Source organism: Salvelinus namaycush, chromosome 19, assembly GCF_016432855.1.
Source record: "Salvelinus namaycush isolate Seneca chromosome 19, SaNama_1.0, whole genome shotgun sequence".
Taxonomy (NCBI): domain Eukaryota; kingdom Metazoa; phylum Chordata; class Actinopteri; order Salmoniformes; family Salmonidae; genus Salvelinus; species Salvelinus namaycush.
The window spans coordinates 50788358-50798873 of record NC_052325.1 but is presented as its reverse complement, the minus strand read 5'-3'; the positions used below and the strand labels follow the sequence as shown (position 1 = coordinate 50798873).

The following is a 10516-nucleotide window of genomic DNA, read 5'->3' as shown; positions in this document are numbered from 1 at the left end:
GGACTAGTTACTCAAATATGTTTACTTTTGATTTAACATGTGTTCATAGGAAAAATTATCAGTACCCTGGGGTTATGGTCTTTGGGTAAATACACACATGTGCTTTGTTCATTCTGCATATAAAAGGGAAATATGTACCCATAACATAGGCCACAATCACAGAGACTGTAAACAGAGAGAACAGGTTGAGTCAAAATATCTGACCGTAACTATCGGGGTAATTCTGGACAGGCATGAAGGAGACCTAAAGGGGAAAGGACCTAAGAAAGACAGAGAGAACAGGACTAGGTCAGACAGAAATGGAACGTCAGAGGAAGGTAGAAAGGGGGGGCAAAGATGTTACAATTGTAATAAAAACGGACATTTCGCCAGGGAATGCGAGGTTCCATGTGGATATTGTAAAAAAAAAAAGGACATCAGCGCCGCGATTGTAAACAGAAACCACCGAAATTATAATTCAACTAAGGGGAAAGTCAGGCGCGACAAACGGGAGAAAAAGAGGCAACGAGAGCGCGATTAATGAGAATCCTCGCTGGGGAAACGCTTGGATCTTTAAATTAGAGCTATTTTCTGGGAATTGCCTCGGTGCCGGAGTTTGCGACTACAGAAAATTATAATAATAGGGTTATTGGCTCCTTTATTCCTAAAGTGATGGTGGTTCAATGGTTAAATGGCTGCCTTCCAAGCTTGAGACCTGAGTTCGATTCATGGTAAATGCTCTGACTAAAATCTGAGTTTTTAAATTGTAATTAAACCATTTGTATGTTTTGCCTGAGAAAATACGGTCGTTAGTGTCGGTATAGGATATAAACTGAAACGTTTCAATAGCTTGTTTAGGTTAAAATAAAAGACTAATCCATTCTTAATAATAGCGGGGCGATTTCGATGGAATGTGTTGTGTTGCCTAAATGATCTGCTGGAATAAGGTGTTGAGACGGGAGTCATATTCAAATTACTAAATCATAGATTAATAACGGAGAGATACGATAAAGTCGTGCCCATCGGAATGTTATTATTCTTATGGATTGACTGACATGCGATATAAATTTAGCGAAGTATATGGTACGTTTAAATTTTGGAGTAGAGAAAGTTGAAAAGTTGATTTTACTTTTACGATAGTTTTGGTGCAAAACTCAGTTGGAGTAAGGGGTATGTTTTTGCCTAGAGGCAGGAATAAGAGTTAGTTTTGGTGTTGGCTACTAATTTTCAGGGTAAGTTGCTAGAGGCAGGTTGATTTGTTGTGTAATAACGTAAAACTGCATCATTACGTGGGATATACAATAACGTTACTCAAATGGATTTGCCCGTTGTTCAGGTACACTCTTTTCTGTACTTCTGGCAGTATAATTTTGATTAAGAGATGTTGATTGATATTGTAAATTCTATTCAAGATCCAACATTTGTGATAAATTGGTTTTGGTTTATCGAACCCGTAATAATGCTGTTGTAGTTAGCCAACAATGATTTACAATTCGTTGAAAGTTGCAGCGGCCTGAGCACGGGCTGAGCGCTCGTTGTTGACATCACTCACAATGCACTTTTGCAACCAGGCAATGATGTTGTGTCTGAGGGTGGGTGGGACAGAGAAAATGGTTTGTGTCATTTAGAGGGAAAATGCATGCATTATAGCTTTGAGACACTTTTCAGAAGTTGTTAAAAGTTCCAAATGGAATTTTAAAAGTAGCTGAATATTGTCAGGGTAGTCTAAAAAGATGCTAAAACTAGCAACAAAAATTGCTAGGTGGCCATCACGGATTGTTGGCACTCACTGGGCTATATTTGGCTATAAGAGAGGAAGGTCAGAATAGTTGAATCGTAAAAGTTTATGATAGCTCTTTATTGATTTTTAGTTCGAATGTCTAGGTAACCCCAGTGAAATTTAACAGAAAGTTAAGGTATATTAACATGCCGGTGGAGCTGATTTAAGGTTAAAGGGACAGTTATAATTACTAGGTTTTGTTTGTAGTAAATGTTGGGTTTGAGGGGATTTCCACATATGGAATATTAGAAGTTTTGTTTTCTGAGTTTTCATAAATACGTTAATTTTTTAGATAAAGCGTTCTTTATTTTGTCTAATATAGTAAGGAACACTTCTTTGAAGTGGTGGAATGACTTCTATCATAACTTTCCATAGTGGTCTGATCAGCCTCATTGAAAAGCCATTTGAATGGAGAATCTAAGGTCATTGGCGTCTGAGTTTAAGGTAATTTGATACAACAAGGCGGTGAAATTAATATTATGGATATTGGTGTAGGATGTATTTTCTTAGATGAAAGGTCACTTGAGGGCGCCATTGGTCAACTTATGGAGGTTTGAAGTGCCCACTTCTCTGTTCATTGCACTATGCTTGGCTGTGGAATGGGTATAATGGCTTCAGGGGGGGGGTGATGGAGGTCCATGCCCGGGTTGGGTGCACCCTCTATGAGGGTGCCATTAAGCTTTAGTTAGGGTACGTTTGGAAAAAAAAAGGTACACTCATGTTAAGTATTTAGAACATATTTTTATTGTATTTTTATAAATTTTTCCCCCTTTTCTCCCCAATTTTCGTGGTATCCAATCGCTAGTAATTACTATCTTGTCTCATCGCTACAACTCCCGTACGGGCTCGGGAGAGACGAAGGTCGAAAGCCATGCGTCCTCCGAAGCACAACCCAACAACCCCGCACTGCTTCTTAACACAGCACGCCTCCAACCCGGACGCCAGCCGCACCAATGTGTCAGAGGAAACACCGTGCACCTGGCCCCCTTGGTTAGCGCGCACTGTGCCCGGCCTGCCACAGGGGTCACTGGAGCGCGATGAGACAAGGATATCCCTACCGGCCAAAGCCTCCCTAACCCAGACGATGCTAGGCCAATTGTGCGTCGCCCCACGGACCTCCCGGTCGCGGCCGGCTGCGACAGAGCCTGGGCGCGAACCCAGAGACTCTGGTGGCACAGCTAGCGCTGCGATGCAGTGCCCTAGACCACTGCGCCACCCAGGAGGCCCCCATTTAGAACATATTTTAAGCCAACAGGGCAGGAAAAAGATGAAGGTAGAAAAATAGTATAAAGTGGACGGGGATATATGACATCTGTGGTGATTCAGGATTATTGATAGGATCGAGATAACCTTAATTAACCTATGTAAGGACTTTAGAACTTGCCACATAGACATTTTTTTTATTCCATGGGTTCAGATAAAGCCAAACAGCGAGACACTTAGTTAATGTTTGCTACAGACAGATAGGGGAAATGTTTGCTACAGACAGATAGGGGAAAGGGCCGACAGAGGGGCCCTCCCCACACTGCTGAGACCTTGAAGGTTGGGAGCAGAGAGATAGGAGTGACACAGACTGGGTCACGGTTACTGAGGGGAGACAAAGAGGGAATGAAAACTTAGTTGGTTTCAGGAACTAAGGGGCGGGCAGCACTGATAACTTTTAAAGTAGATAAGACACTTAACCTGTTATGGCTGCAGGCCGGTGTCGGTACACTTATGACAACAGCCCGTCCAAGTGCAGGGCGCGAAATTCAAAAGATATTTTTTAGAAATATTTAACTTTCACACATTAACAAGTCCAATACAGCAAATGAAAGATAAACATCTTGTGAATCCAGCCAACATGTACGATTTTTTAAATGTTTTACAGCGAAAACACCACGTATATTTATGTTAGCTCACCACCAAATACAAGAAAGCACAGACATTTTTCACAGCACAGGTAGCATGCACAAAACCAACCAAACTAACCAAGAGCCAACCAAACTAACCAAGAAACAACTTCATCAGAAGACAGTCTTATAACATGTTATACATTAAATCTATGTTTTGTTCGAAAAATGTGCATATTTGAGGTATAAATCATAGTTTTACATTGCAGCTACAATCGGAAATAGCACCGAAGCAGCTAGAACAATTACAGAGACCAAATTGAAATACCTAAATACTCATCATAAAACATATGAAAAATACATGGTGTACAGCAAATGAAAGACAAACATCTTGTGAATCCAGCCAATATTTCCGATTCTTTAAGTGTTTTACAGCGAAAACACAATATAGCATTATATTAGCTTACTACAATAGCCTACCACACAACCCCATTCATTCAATTCAACGTTAGCGATGGTGAATAAACCAGCAAAAGATATTAATTTTTTCACTAACCTTCATAAACTTCATCAGATGACAGTCTTATAACATCATATTACACAATACATATATGGTTTGTTCGAAAATGTGCATATTTAGAGCTGAAATCCGTGGTTATACATTGTGAAAACTTAGCATCTTTTTCCCAGAATGTCCGGATATATTTCTGACACTCACCTATTCTGACCAAATAACTATTCATAAACTTTACTAAAAAATACATGTTGTATAGGAAATGATAGATACACTAGTTCTTAATGCAATCGCCGTGTTAGAATTCTAAAAATAACTTCATTACGACATGCAGCTTACGTAATTGCGAGAGAGCGCCCAAAATCTGGGCGCAAACTAAAAGTAAACATGTTCGACAGATATATGAAATAACATCATAAATGGGTCCTACTTTTGATGATCTTCCATCAGAATGTTGTACAAGGGGTCCTTTATCCAGAACAATCGTTGTTTGGTTTTAGAATGGCATTTTTCCCTCTCGAATGAGCAAGCAAAACTAGCCAAGTGGCGCTAAGCTCTCCTTCGTCACCAAACGCAAAGAACGCAACACACGCCTAAACTCCCGAAAAAATTTCAATAATCTAATAAAACTATATTGAAAAAACATACTTTACGATGATATTATCACATTTATCAAATAAAATCAAAGCCGGAGATATAAGACGTCTATAACGAATGCTTTTCAGAAGCCAATACTGGTGACCTTTATGCGCTTCCTGAACAAAGGAATTCTGGGGTCATGTCATTCCAAGCTCTCTCTTTTGACCATAGAAATACCTAGAAACCCCATTTCACCTCTCACAGCCTATTGACATCTAGTGGAAGGCGTATGAAGTGCATGTATACTAATAGATATCAAGCACATTTATAGGCAGGCCCTGGAACAGAGCCTCGATTTCAGATTTTTCACTTTCTGACAGGAAGTTTGCTGCAAAATGAGTTCTGTTTTACTCACAGATATAATTCAAACGGTTTTAGAAACTTGAGAGTGTTTTCTATCCAATAGTAATAATAATATGCATATTGTACGAGCAAGAATTGAGTACGAGGCCGTTTGAAATGGGCACCTTTTATCCAAGCTACTCAATACTGCCCCTGTAGCCCAAAGAAGTTAACAGAGAATTGTTAGATTTGCGCCAGTATTGATACAAGGGCGGAGCCATGTATCAAAGGGGGGATGGAATAGGGCACTTTGTGGCCTATCAGATAATAATAAGAAAAATAAAACTTTTTATATATATATATATATATATATATATATATATATATATATATATATATATATACACTGCTCAAAAAATAAAGGGAACACTAAAATAACACATCCTAGATCTGAATAAATGAAATATTCTTATTAAATACTTTTTTCTTTACAAAATCACACAAAAATTATCAATGGAAATCAAATTTATCAACCCATGGAGGTCTGGATTTGGAGTCACACTCAAAATTAAAGTGGAAAACCACACTACAGGCTGATCCAACTTTGATGTAATGTCTTTAAAACAAGTCTAAATGAGGCTCAGTAGTGCGTGTTGCCTCCACGTGCCTGTATGACCTCCCTACAATGCCTGGGCATGCTCCTGATGAGGTGGCGGATGGTCTCCTGAGGGATCTCCTCCCAGACCTGGACTAAAGCATCCGCCAACTCCTGGACAGTCTGTGGTGCAACGTGGCGTTGGTGGATGGAGCGAGACATGATGTCCCAGATGTGCTCAATTGGATTCAGGTCTGGGGAACGGGCGGGCCAGTCCATAGCATCAATGCCTTCCTCTTGCAGGAACACTCCAGCCACATGAGGTCTAGCATTGTCTTGCATTAGGAGGAACCCAGGGCCAACCGCACCAGCATATGGTCTCACAAGGGGTCTGAGGATCTCATCTCGGTACCTAATGGCAGTCAGGCTACCTCTGGCGAGCACATGGAGGGCTGTGCGGCCCCACAAAGAAATGCCACCCCACACCATGACTGACCCACCGCCAAACCGGTCATGCTGGAGGATGTTGCAGGCAGCAGAACGTTATCCACGGCGTCTCCAGACTCTGTCACGTCTGTCACATGTGCTCAGTGTGAACCTGCTTTCATCTGTGAAGAGCACAGGGCGCCAGTGGCGAATTTGCCAATCTTGGAGTTCTCTGGCAAATGCCAAACGTCCTGCACGGTGTTGGGCTGTAAGCACAACCCCCACCTGTGGACGTCGGGCCCTCATACCACCCCCATGGAGTCTGTTTCTGACCGTTTGAGCAGACACATGCACATTTGTGGCCTGCTGGAGGTCATTTTGCAGGGCTCTGGCAGTGCTCCTCCTGCTTCTCCTTGCACAAAGGCGGAGGTAGCGGTCCTGCTGCTGGGTTGTTGCCAGCCTCCTCCACGTCTCCTGATGTACTGGCCTGTCTCCTGGTAGCGCCTCCATGCTCTGGACACTACGCTGACAGACACAGCAAACCTTCTTGCCACAGCTCGCATTGATGTGCCATCCTGGATGAGCTGCACTACCTGAGCCACTTGTGTGGGTTGTAGACTCCGTCTCATGCTACCACTAGAGTGAAAGCACCGCCAGCATTCAAAAGTGACCAAAACATCAGCCAGGAAGCATAGGAACTGAGAAGTGGTCTGTGGTCACCACCTGCAGAACCACTCCTTTATTGGGGGTGTCTTGCTAATTGCCTATAATTTCCACCTGTTGTCGATTCCATTTGCACAACAGCATGTGAAAATTATTGTCAATCAGTGTTGCTTCCTAAGTGGACAGTTTCATTTCACAGAAGTGTGATTGACTTGGAGTTACATTGTGTTGTTTAAGTGTTCCCTTTATTTTTTTGAGCAGTGTATATATAGCGTTCCCAACTTACTTGGCGGAGACGAGTATGGTAACTAAACAATTAGGTCAAGATATTCTTCCTAGAGTTGGGTTACTAGGATAATAATGGATGGCATTCTAGCTAATCAGATAGAACAGATAGAATGACAGAGGTTCTAGCAGAACACATTAAAAGACTGTTAATTAACCAAACCCGTATGACCAAGTTTTTATGCTCTACAGCAGAACTACAGAAGGAGATTACCCACATGATTGGGCCAGGGGACTGGGTCTGGGTCCAATCACTAAAGAAAAAGGACTGGAAGCAGCCACGGTGGTAGGGGCCATACCAAGCACTCCTGGTGACTGCATTCGCAGTGAGAATAGCTGAAAGAACTACCTGGGTTCATATCACACAATGCAAGAGGGTAAGACACACTGACACTGCCAAACCATCACAGAGTTAAGAGAAGAACCGTAGCTAATAAAGCTCGGGGGTTAACTCTTTTAACGAAGATTTCCCTGACCCCGCCCTCTCATCACTGTGTACGTTCATAGAAGTGGAAGTATGGTCTGGCCTCTGACTGCTGATATGTTTTCCGGGAAAGGGTGGGGCCTTACAGGGGTGCTGGTTGGTCTGAGCTATCTTATTGTGGGAGCCATATTCCTAATACACCACACCCCACCTGAGTATGCAGAAGGTGGTAACTTGACCCATGGTTTCGATGATGAGAATTTTGTATTAACCAAGCATAAGAGATCCCTTGATCTGGATAGACAGGAAGTTAGAGTGGAGGTTGGGAAGGATGTCTCAATGGAGTTTTATGTAGACCAAATGGGGTCTCTGACTCCTGGGCAGTCTAGGACTATGAGCCATTATGGAATATATCTGTGTAGGTCCCCGTGTGGTTCATGGACACAGGTCATAGCTCACACACAGAGAGAGAGGGCTATGTAAACCCATACATCCAATTTGGGAGCAGATGGAGTATAGTAAGGGTTGGAGTTTCTGACTGTGTTCCCGAGCAGAGGAAGTATTTTATAAAGGTACGAATTAACATTAAAACGGTAAAGTCCCAGGATCTCGGGTTATGGTATGTTGGCTTCGAACAGTTTTCAACTGATACTATGGTAACATTCCAGGTGGCAGAGGTTAGAGCTGGTAAGGAGACTATGGTCGGCCAGAGTTCAATCAATCTCCCTAACACCACGGACATTCCTAGTATAAACATCCAGGGTAAAGGACCAGTACGAATAGTTCAGACAAAAGACCTTAAAGAAGTGATAGAGGTGGAGACTGGGTTTGGGGATTCCAACTTTGGTTAAAATGTATTCAGTATACAGCCAGATCAGTAGCGAAAGAAGAATGTTATGTCTGTGCTACTGCCAAACCACAGCTGACCACCATCCCCTTTCCATTTGATGGAATTGATATACTCAGGGGAATGGCCTGTATGGTAAAGCTGTTCATGAAGTCAGGGAAGCCAGACAATGACAGTTGCTTTGATCTGCATAACCTTTATCCCCATGTACCCATCACCTCCATTCCCCCTTTCACAGTTACAGAAGGACACTATTATTGTATGGCCTGGCACATCACAAACGGATGGGACGTAGGGGAAGTAAGACCTGACTGGATGGTTGACTTCCGGGGATTTCAGTAAGATAAAAAGGCCCAGAGCTGATGTCTGGTTGTTATGTGGAGGGATGAGGCTGTGGCCTGACCTGCCTACCAATTGGACCGATAGTTGTGCACTAGTGCAGTTAGGCATGCCCTTCACCCTTATCTAAAACGAGGACCTAGAACCAGGTAGAAGAGAGAGGAGGAGTGCTCCGTCCGGATCTTTTGACAATAGTATTTACATAGGATAGTATTGGATATGTTATTGGCTGAAAAGGGTGGCGTGTGCGTCTTATTCGGAGCAAAATGTTGCACATTTATTACTGATAATACAGCTCCAGACGGATCAGTGACCAAGGCTCTGGCTGGTTTAACCACCTTAACTCACGAATTGGCAGAAAACTCTGGGGTCGATAATTCTCTTACAAATGGATTTGATAGTATGTTTGGGAAGTAGAAAATTGTCATAATCACTGTGTTGTGGGCCAATTTCACCTGTATGAGTGTTTTGGTTCTGTGTGAATGCTGTTTGATTCTGGGTGTGAAAGGTCTCATTTCCAGGACTCTGGAGAAATCGATGACAATACTGATGATAAGATATGGACCGATTCCAAGTTCTGACCAGTGGAAGGATGAATACTGGTTCCCAGACCGAGGATGGATCCGGCTACTTTAAGACATTATAAATATTTAGGTCCCATCTTGTGTTGATGCTTAGACTATTTTTTGATAAAGATTATAATGAAAATCCTGTTAAGAAGAGTTATGATTCTGATGAAGGCCTGGAACAGCCATTGTAAATACATATATTGGTTATTGTGTGGTTGATGTTGTGTTAGATGTTGTGGTTGATTTAGGTTGTATTTGGAAAACAATAAATATTTCTAATAAAAATAGATTTGTGCCTTTTAATATTTCTAATAAAACTAGATTACGATTAGATGTAAAATATTTAGTCATATGGTGGATATGTTACGGGATTTTCGTGTTTAATGACTAAAATATGTATACATTTGACTTAGAATTATAACTAAACAGAATACTACTATGTTACTGTATGGATGAATGAATCTTATTATAATCATAATGCTGAATATAATGTGTTCCTTGTTAGAAAGAATGGAGTTATCTTCAGACAGGCTGGAATGATGTGTTCCTTACAGGAAATTCTGTCTCTACCCAGGGAGGGGAGAGACCTTGGGTTGGTTGCAGATTGTTTAACAGGTGGCAGACAGTAATGTGAGAACGCTAACTGTACTACCATTGTATCCGAGAGGAGGAAGGACATTTTAAAACCTATGACGTCATTTTTATTATATAACCTGATGTAAATTGTACTATGATCAGTACTCTCGAGAATAAACGCGATTGATTGATTTTGAGACTGGTTTCTGTCCATTTAATGCTGATAAGTATCTTACAAATTCTTATGTATGGGCAGAGTGTTTTAATTGAATTGGTTGATAAACATATAGGAATTAAATTCCTTTAACAATATGTTAACAAGCAATGACAGTTACTCCAAATGGTTTATTGGAGTGTGGGTCTCTGCGAGGGTTATGTTGATAACTACATAATCTGTAACTCGTCTGAGAGATCGCCAGTAGAATAAGGGAGTTATCATGGAAGGTGACGTCAGAATGCTTTAATGCATGGGAGAGATATTTTCACCACAACATTTACATTTAAGTCATTTAGCAGACGCTCTTATCCAGAGCGACTTACAAATTGGAAAGTTCATACATATTCATCCTGGTCCCCCCGTGGGGAATGAACCCACAACCCTGGCGTTGCAAGCGCCATGCTCTACCAACTGAGCCACACGGGACCACCACAACAAGTGTGTGTGAAGCTCAAACCCACCCTAACCCGCTGAAGTGTGAGGGACAACTGTGTCTGATGACCTGTGAACTATATCTGAAATAGACATGCTGGAATGATATGTGCTGGG

At 41.8% G+C, this 10516-nt stretch overlaps 1 long non-coding RNA gene across 1 annotated transcript; it reads left to right on the top strand.

Moving 5' to 3' along the window:
• Positions 1-282: 282 nt before the first annotated feature.
• Positions 283-9654, top strand: LOC120063875. Its single transcript, XR_005478552.1, has 3 exons — positions 283-710; positions 7188-7372; positions 9114-9654. It is a non-coding gene; the product is annotated as an uncharacterized LOC120063875 (long non-coding RNA).
• The last annotated feature ends 862 nt before the right edge of the window (positions 9655-10516 follow it).